The 13,660-nt window shown below is 47.6% G+C and overlaps 1 long non-coding RNA gene across 1 annotated transcript in view; it reads left to right on the top strand.

Annotated features, from left to right (window-relative positions):
* Nucleotides 1-12,261, top strand: part of LOC118977725 (uncharacterized) — a 37,473-nt gene extending 25,212 nt beyond the window's left edge. Inside the window, exons 2-3 of the long non-coding RNA XR_005064594.1 lie at nt 6,410-6,656; nt 8,838-12,261. This is a non-coding gene — a long non-coding RNA (uncharacterized LOC118977725). The remainder of the gene's footprint in view (nt 1-6,409; nt 6,657-8,837) is intronic.
* The last annotated feature ends 1,399 nt before the right edge of the window (nt 12,262-13,660 follow it).

The following is a 13,660-nucleotide window of genomic DNA, read 5'->3' as shown; positions in this document are numbered from 1 at the left end:
GTCGTTTTGCATAGCAACAGCTTTGCAGCTAACCTCTGGCATGGTCAGTTAACATACCTATAACCTTTAACTGGTTTCACAGATATGTTAAATAGCTGTGGCCATGCTTTGAGCCAGGGAGATGGGAGTGACTTCCACCCAGGATGTAACTGGGAGGCAACTCCCCCTGGTAACATTGCCTGCGTAAGAGCTTGGAGATGATTGGCTCCACACCACAGGGCCACGCCTGCCCGGACTTACTATGGCAGCCCAGTAGAGCTGGAAGGATACGGGAATGCTGGCAGGTATAGTCGATTGTGAAGGAGTCGGAAATGGGGCTGCAGAGGAAGATTGGTGCTGGGATTTAAACCCAGGCGCAGTAGCCATGACAAGAATTACCACTCAGCTTTGGCAGAGAACGACTACATGGCTGTAGCAGGGGAGAACCATGGGCTTAGGAAGCCAGGAAGCAAGACGTAGAAGCGATGTGGAGCTCTCTCTCTTAGCGGTTTGGAAGAATGCTGGAGAGATGCTGCCAGAAGAAAGGGGTAAAAGAACTCTTGCTGGTGGGTCATGAGAAGGTGCCATGTGGTTTTGGAATAAGAGCTGGAGATCCCAGGGACACAGCTGATGGTACTGGGAACCGAGGGAGGCCTGCCAGCCAAGCACAGATTCCTGAGAAGAACCGGGGGCTGCCTGAGCCACTGACTTCTATTTCTTTTCCTGAGATATGGTGCCTTGGACTGGGCAAAGGGGAGAAAGGAAGGACTGTGTGTGTTTGTGGGTGTTTTAAGGGACTTTGGTAGTTTAATGAAGACATTAAGTCATCACTCTTAAGTCTGTATAACTTTTGAATAAATAATTCCTTTCCTTTCCACCAATCTCTGACATGGAGAGCTATAATTCCCTGGCGCTGGGCAAGGCAAACCTAGTACAGGGGAACCCCAGGAGAAGGCAGGGTCCATTTGGTAACATTGTGTGACCCCTTCTCTAGTGGACAATTCAGGAAAACCGTGGGAGACCACATGCGCAGTAGCTTTAAAGTAATATAAGTACTTGTCCATGCGCAGTAAAAGCCTGCCGAAACTATCCAGGAAGGATCCGTCCTACAAGAATAGAATTCCACCCTGGCTGGTGTAGCTCAGTGGATTGAACGCGGGCCTGTGAACCAAAGGATCAAGGTTCGATTCCCAGTCAGGCCAGTTCCTAGCAGGGGATGCACAAGAGGTGACCATACATTGATATTTCTCTCCTTCCCTCCTTCCCTTCCCCTCTAAAAATAAAAAATAAATAGAAAATAGAATTCCTCCAGCCCATGAGGTCAATGCCTGCTTGGAGTTGGCCGGCTCCCGTGTTCTCTGCTGTAAACCCTGCGTATTCAGTTCCATTCTGTGTCCCGATCACCAAGAACCTGGTTACCTGCGCCCCCCTGTGACGTAGCTCTATGTGCTTCTGTGTTAAGTCATATTTTGGGTGTTGGATAACCATTACCCTCCCTGCCCTTTTTCCTTGCTGACAAAAGGCTGAATTATGAGGGATAAAACAAGGCAGAGGTTGTACCAGGCTGCTAGGACTGCCATAGCAGAAAACCGCACACTGGAGCCCTGAACAGCAGGGATTTCTCGGAGTGCTGGAGGCCAGAGGGCCCAAATTGATGTACCATTGAAAGTAGTTTCTGGTGCGGCTTCTCTTCTTGGCTCGCAGAGGCCACGCTTTCACTGTGTCTTCATGTCTCATTTCCTCTGTGCCCATGTGGGGAGAGGTCTCTGACGTCTTTTCCTCTGCTCATGGGGACACAGTCCTATTGGACTAGGGGCTCGGCCATGACTTCATTTAACCTTAATTACCCACCTAAAGGTCCTACCTCTAAATACACTCACACTGGGGGTCAGCGCTTCAACATATGAATTTCAAGGGAACACAGTTGAGTCCGTAACATACATTTATTTTTCTACCCCAAGGAGTCTTGGTTGGTGATCTGGGGCTGGTGTGGCACACCACCAAGGCTGGGGGGGGGGCTGTCCTCTTTCTCTGCCTCAAGTGGTCCCCATCCCCAAGTTCGCCCCTACTACTCCATGGCTACTCAGGTCTACCTTCCGGCTAGCAGGAAGGAGAAAAAGGACAGCGGAGATCCTTGGCTTCCTCTCCACTGACACTTCCCAGAAGTTGCGTGGATCAATGCCTCTTATTACCTTATTGGCCAGAGTTAATCATGGGGTCACTCCCAGCTCCNTCGGCCATGACTTCATTTAACCTTAATTACCCACCTAAAGGTCCTACCTCTAAATACACTCACACTGGGGGTCAGCGCTTCAACATATGAATTTCAAGGGAACACAGTTGAGTCCGTAACATACATTTATTTTTCTACCCCAAGGAGTCTTGGTTGGTGATCTGGGGCTGGTGTGGCACACCACCAAGGCTGGGGGGGGGGGGGCTGTCCTCTTTCTCTGCCTCAAGTGGTCCCCATCCCCAAGTTCGCCCCTACTACTCCATGGCTACCCAGGTCTACCTTCCGGCTAGCAGAAAGGAGAAATGGCTTCCTCTCCACTGACACTTTCCAGAAGTTGCATGGATCAATGCCTCTTATTACCTTATTGGCCAGAGTTAATCATGGGGTCACTCCCAGGTCCAAAGGAGGGGAGAGCATGCAGTCTTCACTTGGGCAGCCGTGTGCCCAGTTAAGAGTCAGGGTTCTTTTACCGTCATCTGCACAAACGTGATCTAACTAATAAAGCCTTGGCTAGCATGTAACCTTAGGAAAGTTACTTCCCCCTTTTGAGCCTCTCTTATAGGAGAAACCAGTCTGTGTTGGACGTACGGTTTATTCATCTGTCCCACAAATGTGCATTGAGCACCAACTAGGACGCAGCTCATGGGACAGGTATTGAGGATACAGCGGTGAGCAATACAGACACAGTCTCTGCTCTTCGAGTCAACAAACAAATCGGCAATAAGGAGAATTCGAACAGAGTGACAGGGTCAGAAGTGACCGGAGCGCTAGGTATTTCAATTGGGTGGTCAGGAAGCTACAGTTAATCTGAGAGCCGAATGACCTCAAAGTGTTCAATCAAATAGTAGCCGTTATTTTTAGCTATTTTAACGGAAAAGAAACAATTGCCTGGAGTCCCTTCCTGGGCCTGGGCCTGGCCCTACCCTCATTTGTTCTGTGTCCTTGACAAAGTCACTTAGCTGCTCTGATTCTTCGTTTTAAAAAGAAAATGGCCCGTCCTTCTCTTCCTAAATGGTTGAGTCCTAAAACGACTCGTAGGGAAGAGCAAGGCAGGCGTCTGCACCGGTCGCAGGCCGGATGGGTGGCCTGGGGGGCTGCAGTGAGCTGCAGCGGGACAGGAAGATGCTCACAGCCTTCACAGCCTGGCACAAAGAATCGGAGGCCCGCTGGGAGGAGGGCGTCTCTGTGAGGCGGGACCTGCTGGGTGTCCTCAGAGCCCTCAGGCATCGCTGCCAAGAAGGTAAAACTATGCAGATGCTTTGGAATTTTTTTTTGGCAGCTCGTCAACAAGTAAAACAGAATAACCACTCGATAGTAGTTGCACTCTAAAGTGTATACTCAACAGAATTGAAAACCTGTTCCCATAAAAACTTGTCAATGAATGCTGACAGCAGTATTACTCGTAACAGCCAAAAAAGTGAAAGAAGCCAGATGGCCATTAAGTGATGGACAGATAGACACAATGTGGTACATTCATACACTGGCATATTATTCAGCTATAAAAATGAATGAGCCCTGGTTGGTGTGTCTCAGTGGACTGAATGGTAGTGTATGGACTTCAAGGTTGCTGGTTCGATTCCCAGTGAGGGCACATGCCAAGGCTGCGGGCCAAGTCCCCAGTAGGGGTTGTGCAAGAAGCAACCAATCAATATTTCTCATGTTTATGTTTCTCTCCCTCTCTTTCTACCTTCCTTCCCCTCTCTCTAAAAATAAATAAAAATAAAAAAAAACAAATGAAATAATGACGCATGCTGCAATACCAATAAACCTTGAAAACACCGTGCTGAATTGAGGAGGTGGATGGGAAAGGTCCCATTTTGTTTGATCCCATTTATAATATCCAAAATAAGGAACAGTGTGGAGTTGGAAGTAGATCAGCGGTGAGACAGGGATAGAGGCATGAGGGGTCCGGGAAGTGACTGGTTGAGAGTTTCATTTCAGAATGATGGAAATGCCCCGGAGTTAGATCACACTGATGGTTGCCCAGCATTGTGAATATCTTAAAAATCAATGACAGCATATTAAACTGGTGAATTTTATGGTCTGTGAATGAGAGCTCAATTTCAAAATAGGACCTAATTTTTCACTGTTGGAGAAGGAAGATACAAGTATAGGAAGGGAGAAAACTAGAATACATTCTGAGGTTTTAAAGTGGAATTTGAGGCCAGGTGTGAGTTCATGGCTTTAAACAGAGAGAGAGAGTGTGTTAAATGTGTGTGTGTGTGTGTGCATTCCTTTTCCTTGTCCACTGAAAATACCTGGGAGAAGTGACATCCTCACGCAATGAATACAACGAACAACCCAGATTTGGGTTTCTAACTACCATTCTCCACTTGAGGACTCCATCAGGAGTCCGAGGAAGCAGGTCGCCTTGGAGGAAGGGCTGATCCCCAGGTTGGAGTGGAGACGCTGCAAGGCGAGTCTGGAATACCACATTGTGTAGAGAGTAAGGCAGTGTTCAGAGAACACTGTCCAAATCGGGGCCATTTGGGTATCAAAATAAGTAGTGATAGTAATTGATTCAAACTCATGAAATAAGCTGGGAAACCGTGAGTCCATATAGGTATAAATCAACGATGAAGTAAATAAAAAATGCCATAAACAGAATATTTACACAGAGTACTTCCTCACACAATACTTACTAGTTACAAAAAGAAAGAGAACGGCCTCCTAGCAGAAAAGCCTGGCAGACACCCGCTGGACGAAGAGGTGAATAATGAGCATCGTCCCGAAAGGGAGAGATCTAAACAAAGCTGCGCGTGGTGGGACACCGTGAGAACTCAGCCCTGTTTCTTTCGCATTACTGCCAACGAAGCAAAACCTAAGCAGAGTCACGAGGAAACAGGCGAACCCGCACCAAGGGACATCCTACACAGTGACCAGCCTGTACTCTCCAATGATGTCTAGGTCACGTAAGCCAGGGAACCGCTGTTTCGGATTTCGGGAGCCTAAGGTGGCTTGACAGCTAAATGCAACAGGTGATTCTGAACTGGATCTTTTTGACATCAAGGACATGGTCGGGACAATCGGGGAAACTCGAGTAGGGTCTCTGGATTAGTTGGTGTTGATTGCCTGATTTTTTAAAAATAGTTTTAATGTGGCTGGCTGTTGCGGGGGAGGGTGCCTGTGTTTGCGGGAAACACGTGCTATAGTGTTGGGGGATGGTACTTCCTACTGGCAGCTCATTCTCAAACAACTCAGGAAAAGCTCCGTGTCCGTGGTGTGCTGGAGCGCACGCTGCGTCCACCTCTCCAACTCGCGTTCAGTAGCACCACATTGGTGGATGGAAACGGCTGGGTGGGATTGTTTATTTACACCATGGAAATTTGCAAATGGTACCACTCAGGCCTTTTTGGCTCTGGAGAGCCGATCCCTAAATAGTTACTCGCACACCATTCTCTGTATCATCTTTCCAGCTTTTTCTGATTCTTTGAAAAAATTATTAAATTAAAAAAAGAAAAGGTTTAGCAACAAGTTAGTGTTTCAAACTCTCCTGGGAACAAGTCTTGCAATAAATATGTGAAGAGCATTTGTATAGTGCTTTCTAGTCAACAGAAGTATAACGTTCACTTAATGTTCTTCGCGACCCTGTGAAGTAGAAATGATCATACCCATTGTAGAGACAAGTAAATTGAGACTCACACAAGTTATCATCTTAAATTTTAGGACCAGTGGCTTCTTTTTATTCATCTCTGCCCCTGTGTCGCCTGAGCTACCCTTGGGCATAATTGCTCTGTAAGTGATGAAGGAAGATCTCCAGGTAAAAAAGGCAAGTCTCAAATCCAGAACTTGGGACTTCGTATCTCAAGTATTTTCCCTATGAAATTAAACTTTAAAACATTAATTTCAGTTACACAAATGTGGCATGAGTAGGTATCTATCCTCAAGTTGAATGCAATACCGGTACGTGTGATTAAACTTCTTTCACCATGAGCCCCCTCCTCTGCCCCAACTCTGTCCCCTCCTCTGCCCCAACTCTGTCCCCTCCACAAGGGCGCCCCTGTTGTCACTTTGACGTTCTCCCTCAGGCCTCTTGCTGTGTGTTTGTGTTTTGCTCTGAATCACCCTGGACGGCACGTTTGTGGCCACCCCTGGCAATCCTGGAGCATTAGTGTTTTCTCTGGAAAAGAGCTCTACCTGCCTTCTCCCTCTTTTCTCCGTTGACCTTGACTTTCCTTCTCTCTTTTATAAAAATAGCATGAAGCAATCTCCCCAGCAGTTGAGCCTCCTTCCTCTGTACAGAAGCCTCAAGAAGATTTATTTCCATCTTACCGCGAAGTCCTGGTTTGTAGCCTTGCGCCACCTTGTTCCTATGTCACAGGAGAGATACCCAGGGTCGTTTGGCTGTTCCTTGGCAATGACCTCGCACTCTAAAATAAACAGCTATGACCTGGAGAGAGGAGGAAGGAGAGACAGAATATTTTTCAAACGTAGGAGTGTGGGGGTAAGGTCATACAGGGGTGAAGGGTGGGCTGGGAATATTTTCCTTTCTTTGTTCACCTTCTGTGGGGACTGTCTTCACCCTACAGAGTCAGCATTGCCCATTTATCATCAAGAAATGTATCTGCCTCTTAAAACAACTGAGCCAGCAACTCGGGAGACCTTACTCCAGTTGGTGTTGGAACTGAGGTCAGAGCACATGGTTAGCAGGGTACGTTGGCTGGCAAAACCAATGGATCTCTTATTAAACATAAAATGGAACTCAAGCCAAGCCGTTCACCTTAAATTAGACTTTTTTTTTAAAGGAGTGTGAAGAACATACTACTTGTGCGTATGTGATCATTTATTGAGATAAATCTGTATTTCCATGATCAACATGGTGGATAGTTTCTCCTCCTCCATCCCAAAGAGGTAGTCAGAAACAGAAGTTTCCAGGTCCCCTTACAGCAGAGTCCCCCCAGCCCCAGGCCTTGAGCTCCTCTGGGTGACCACAGTGGGATTGTCTGAGAGAGGTTGGGGCGCCAAGGGTTGGGAGAGGCAACCATCACGGGTTGGAGAGAAGGGGAATTTGAGAGAGCTTCCCCAGAGAACAAGAAGGGTGGGACAGAGAAGTTCTATGAATTCCAGAGAAGCGGAGCAGGCAGGCCCTCTGACGGAAATACCTATGGCTGAGCAGAGCTAGTTCTGGCCCCAGGCCCAGATACGCCTGGCCTGGGCAAGGACCAGGCAAGGACCTCCTGTGCTCACACGTAGCTTGCAGGAGCTAGGTCCACCAACCCAACCTTCCAGGAGGCCGGGATGGTGGACCTAGCGAGTCCTGTGTGGGCCGGTGATTGGTGGGTCTCTCCTGGAGTGTTCTAGATAGTGCAAGACCCAAGGACTGTGGCACTATCCTAGAGAGAGAGGGACTTCAGAAAATGTGACCAAGATGGAATTTTCTTGGAGTCAGGAAGTATTAGGTTTAAAGAATAAACATTTTCTTACACCAGATTGTTAGGGAGTTAATGCACACGCGTTCAATAAACGCCGACTTTGATCCAAAGAATTTTTATACTTCTTTTACCTTCAGTTTTTATCTATATAGGTGTATCTCATTAACTACTTTACCAGATTCCAATAAAGCCCTATCACATATAAAATTTCATTTTATCTTCACGGTACACTTTGATGGTGAATAGATAGGTATTGCCTAATTTGCCGAAACCCAGAGAGGAACCTGATTCATAAATGAGTCCTTCCCGACTCTTTCCTGTGTCCTGGGAGGCCTAGGTTGGCCCCACACTGTTTCATTCAACCTTGAGATTGGCTATCAGCACTTCCAGTCTCTGGTTCCACAGGCCTTACAATTTGCTAACATTTTTCTTCTCTAATTCTTATTCCTTTGATCTGCTTTGACCTGTGCATACAAGACTGCCCCATGGCCTATTTCTGTCCCCTACCAATACTGCACGCCTGGGCATTTCTCCGAATCCCCATCAATTATAGTCTTGTCAATGTGGGGGCGTTTCTGTTTCTTGGCTTCAACAACCGGTTCAGATCTAACAGACACGTCACAAGCGCCTCCTAGGTGTCAGGCATGGTGCAAAGCAGTCTCATAGGGTGCTTCATTCACTCTTCATGGGAGTGGCATCTAAGGTTCAGAAACAGGGAGGAGCGTGCCCAAGGCCACCCCGCTAAGAAGTGGTAGAACATGGACGCGCTCTTCCTTCTCCGAGTCTGAGTCTCTGTTTGGTGTTGAACCCCACATGGTGGGCTGACACAGTGCCCGGTCCTCCGTCCATTTCCAGATAGAAACTAAGATACGTGTTCCGAGGAAGTCTACACTGCATTTCTCTGAATTCCAATTGAACATTCGTACCTGCCCCGATGGAAAGCCGCCCCAGGAGCAGGAACTCGGTTTTGACTGTGATGGCAGACACTACAATGACAGCCCCGGCTCTCACAGCTCCGGGTCCCAAAGCGAGTCCCATGGAACAACTGTAGGATGGGGTATTTTGCAAACAAGAGATTCCATTGGCAGACAAGCTTGGGAAATGGGGTGCTAAGTAATGTTAAACAGGATTTGACTCTGCAGAAGTTCTTATACAAACACGTGTGTTTGCATTGCCAAGGGAGGATGCGGGGGATATATACCACAGAGTTTCCCACATTTCTTGGTTCATGGGACCCCTTCTTCCCCTTTTAGACAGAACTCCTGCCAGGACTGGGACTCAGCGGAGCAGGGGTTCGGAAGCCCGGCTGTAGCTACTTTCTGCTGAGGATATTCCAGCTCTTCCACACATGGGCCCTGATAGCCACCAAAATGATCCTGGTCTTTGCAAACGGCCAATGGGAAGACTGAGGGATGTGTTGTTCCTGGCAGGAAAAGTCCTTTTCTTCGTGTGTAAAGATGGTGGGGTCGACAGGCCACCCCTGGACACTGCGGTTTCGGGGTCCTGAACGATGAGCAGAGCAACGCCTCATCCTCCAGAAGGGGAAAGTGAGCGCAGGGAGAGAAGCCAACTTGTCCTAGGTCACCTGGGCAAGACCACAGTCCTCGTGCTCAACACCCAGGGGCCAAACCTCTCCGAGTGCTGGACACCTTACACACTTGACCTTGTTGAACTTTTAAGAATGGTGGTGTACATAACTTACACACTCTTCAGAGTAATTGTCTATTAAGGTAGGGTTGCCAGGCCAAGTTCGGGTCAGCCAGTTGAGCTTGAACTTCAGATAAACAACAATGAGCACTTCTACCGAACAACTGTTCATTGCTTACCGGCATTTTTATTTGCTAAGTCTCACAATCTTGCATGAGTCCAAAGCCCTTGGGGGAACTTTTAGCCATAGTGCATGGAAAGGTTTTGATATTAGGTTCACATCCCAATCTGGCCACTTACAGATTCTGTGACCTTGGACAAGTCACTTAACCCCTCTGGGCTGCAGAGTGGTAGTAACAAATAAATAAAGACAACATAGGTGAAAGCTCCTAGTACAGTGCCCAGCATGTAGTTGGCCCTCAAAGATAGCAGTTTTAATCATTATTGCTTGCTTAAAAGAATGCTCCTTTCTTAAGCCCTTGTCCTGGTCAAAAAAGCATAAATACGGATTTGGAGGGAATTAATTGGGAAGGTGTACTTGGTCTGGGCAACCTGAGCACTCACGTCACCCACTACATCCAGAAAAATCCAGAGCCATAAGCAGTATGCGGACTTTGGCACGTGTGGCAGGCACGGCTAGGTGCCCAGCAGGGGCAGACCCAGGTTTTGTGGAATCAGAAGTTTTTGCTGTTTGGCGGTGGCAGGGTGTGAAGGAAAAGAACATAGAACTAAGTATGTAAAACTAGGTACAGAGCACCCGGAGGGACTGACAAACGAGATACCCTGAAGCTTCAGCTTCGGTAGCTCTTCGGTAAACCTGGTGTGACACCTGCCAAATGCCCTTTCCACGCTTCTGAGTATTTCACAGAACCCACATCCCGTCTGGGTGGGGCCGTGGACTAAATGTTTGCATCCCTCTGGAACGCATGGGTTGGGGCCTAATCCCTAATGTGAAGGTTTTTGGAGGTGGGGCCTTTGGGAAGGTGATTTTAAACACTATTCAGGCGAAAAAGAGCCTTTAGTCATAATGCTCCGTGTGTGACTTTATAAAACTTACATGTCTAACGCCTGCCCCCAAAGAACAGGTTCATGCAACTACGTCATATGTTCCACGCTGTTAAAGTGGGCTAGAGAGAGTGGAAGAAGCTTGGCTGTCTTGGAGCTTCTGCTCCAATGTTGGGCTGCGGCTTATTGGTTTATGCATTTTGATCACTCATCAGATGGTAGACAGACACTATGTTTATTGGGGTCAGACACCTAGCAGACAAATGGTAGAGTCACCAAAGTCTGGGAAGTGACATTGGCATGTGAGAAAAAAATTAACACTGATAAAAATCCGGGACCCTTCCTGGGAATATTTGTATTTTGAAAGACGGTTCACTTCTTTTTTCCCCAGAAGGACAGCTCTGTTGGTGGGATTTCAGCCAGAGGGACATATCAGTATGGGAGATCTCTTTGGGGTCAGGGGTACCCTTGCAAAGCTACTCAGCCTCATGCCACTGGCCACACTTTCTTGTCCTGGCAGAGACCCTCCCGGGGGTGGGCCTCAGTGATGAAACATTCTTTAAGCTTCATTGTAAGGCAAGATGAAGAAAGATGTTGGGAGCCCCATTGGTGGGGCTTGACCTTTGTACAACGCTGGAGAAGTGAGAAGAAAATAACTGAAAGAACATGACATCTGCCCCATTCATAACCATCTAGGTGGTAGAGCAGGTGTTTCCAGGTGTGTCTTGGTTGCCATGTCAACAGGCACGTCATTCAGCACCCACCCTGCTATTGTGGGGGAAACCCTCTCCTCTTCCTGCTGCCCTTTGTTCTGGGGTTCAGCTTCCTCAGCCAACTTTGGGTGAGTCTGGGCCCCAGGGAAGGAAGCCCTCGCTTCCCTCCCTGTCTCTCTATATCTAGAAACACATCCGCGGGCAGGGAAGGAAAGGCAGCAAAAGATCACTGACTTGAGTGTCAAACCGTAGGCCTGTTGCTTCCTGGCTGGGTGGCCGTGGCAAGTGAGTGTCTCAGCCTCCCCAGGCCTCAGAAAGTGAGACAAATGATAGAATTGTCGTCAGAGGGCTGTGCAAGGATCATACAAAATAATGCACGATCACGCTTTAGCACAGTGGTGAATGTTCAATCAATAGTAACTTGGATGGCTGTTCATGACCTGAACATTCAAGATATGAAATCATTCAAACCTTAGGGAGACTCCCGGACCTGGCACGCACCTCTCTCCCACTGTCCTCTCCCTGGTGGCCCAGAGTCTGCTTTGCATATTTCTCAGATGAGAAGGGGCTGTCCTTGTGGGGCCAAGTCCCCCACCGGAGGACGGCATTCAGAGGAATGGAACAGACTGGGTGCTGGAGTCTGATCTCTGCTGTGACTCACCTGCTTTGACTTGGAAACTGCCTGTGAAAATGGAGACAATAAAGCATTTTCCCCTTTTACTGCCCGGCTCCTATCTCCCAATTTATGAGGTTGGTAGGAGCAATGATTAGCTTGCAAACTCTCTGGTCTTTCTTGGCAAATATTCTCTGACAGAAGTGTTAAGGACAGCTGCAATTTACAGGTACGAAGATTTGTTTTCAAAGCAACTCTTCCCGACTTCCGGAACCGAAGACTCGGTTCTGTCTGACTCAGGCAGCTATAGGTGGACAGAGTGGGAAACTGAATCTTGGAGAACCAGGGGTCCAAGCAAAGGTACCTGTGCCCAGATCCATGTGCTCAGGAGCATTTGTTGACATCAAATGGGCAGCTGAAAGGTTGAACTAAACTTTTGCCAGCCTCTCAGAGATGGGGGACCTGAAGCAGGAGTTTGAATTCCATCAAGGGTAGAGATCTTGGTAAACTGTTTCCATATTTAGCTGAGACTCAGAAGGGTTCTGCCCTAGGGAAGAGGGTCTAGTGGAAGTGAACTGGCTGTGGCGCAGACTGTGGCCAGTCTTCGAATCATCAGGGTGGCCTTCTAACGTCGATCTGTTTAATTCGAGTAAATCGTCCCAGAAAGATAGTCCCTGCAGGTGTCTGATTGACACTAATGAAAATCCTCTTTGGAAGAACCTGACATCTTCTTAGGCCTCGAGTGATTGTAACAAATAGGTTTAAAAATACAGTATCCAATAAGTGATGAAAGATAAGCCGCACACCGAAGGAAGGACGAGGTGCCGTGAGTATGAGACAGCAGAAACCGGCCCCTGGGAACCACTGTGGTTAGGCTGACCAGAGACCGCACAACGAAACAATTGCACTCACTGTGTTTCAGGAGATACAAAGTAAGCTGAAAAATTGCGTCAGAAAACAGGAAGGGCTAAAAATGACACAGCAGATTCGAAAAAAACGCCAGACAGAAACGCTAGAACTGAAAAATATAAGAGATAAAATGGAGAATGTAATACATCAGATTAGATAGAGCGAACGAAAGAATTAACAGCAGTGAACTCTAAGACGCGTCCACAGAAAAATCTCCAGAAAAAAGGACAGGGGGTCAGGAAGCTGCGAGCTACCGAAGGTGGGCACCTTAGAATGTCTAATTGAGGGTTAATTCCAGTCCCAGGTGGAAAACCAGAATGGAGACAAGCTATCAATCGTGTTGGAGTGGCCAGTGAGCTAACAGGAGCTGATGAGCAGAAGCCGGCCAGGCCCCCTGGTCTAGTTCCTGCTCTGGGCCGTTTGCTGTGCGGGAGTTTTGTACTCATTGTCTTGTTTTTAAAGAAGATGAAAGCACGAGGCATGCAGTTCTCTCCTTCCCTCTTGGAAGCCTGAGAACTAAAAGCCTTGCAGGGGTTTTCCTTATAGAAGAACTGTCCTGGAGGAAGAGGGAGAAAGAGAAAAGATGTTTTGCAAAGTCTTGATCTTCAAGCTCCACGGCAAACTCTGAGCCCAAGGAGGAGGGAGATTGCTGAGTTGAGCAAGATTCTCTCCTCTTATATCCCCAGGCAGTTAAACAAAATTTGGTAACACAAGTCTGCAAGGTCCTAGGGGAACTGATTGTCCTCATCCTGTGGTCACTAACCTTCCAAGAAATAAATAACTAGTGTAGTCAAAAACATCTCCTTCTGGAGAGGCAAGAAGGGGAATGGGGTTAAAATCATGTGAGGCTGATTTTGTAGGATTCAAATCTCTGTACTCAGTCATGTACAGCCAGCAGCACTTTGAGTAGGCAATGTCTGATACATTCAATTTTCACACTAAGTTTCTATTAGTTCATGCAATAAGGCTAGATGTTATAACAAATATACCCTAAAAATTTCAGAAGTTGAACATGATCAAAGTTTGCCCCTCCCCTTACTGAACAGTCCAATGGGGGCATTCCTGGTAAAGGGGTGGTTTTTCTCTATACGGAGACTCAGTGACCCAGCCTCGGAAGGGCTACACGTCACTTCTGTTCCCATCTCAGTGGCCTAAAATCTGTCCTTGGCCACACCTGGGTGTAAGAGGG

This window comes from Sturnira hondurensis, unplaced genomic scaffold (genome assembly GCF_014824575.4).
Source record: "Sturnira hondurensis isolate 20B ecotype Veracruz unplaced genomic scaffold, ASM1482457v3 Scaffold0021555, whole genome shotgun sequence".
NCBI lineage: Eukaryota > Metazoa > Chordata > Mammalia > Chiroptera > Phyllostomidae > Sturnira > Sturnira hondurensis.
Note: the sequence above shows the minus strand (reverse complement) of the source record. Positions and strands in the feature narration are given on the sequence as shown.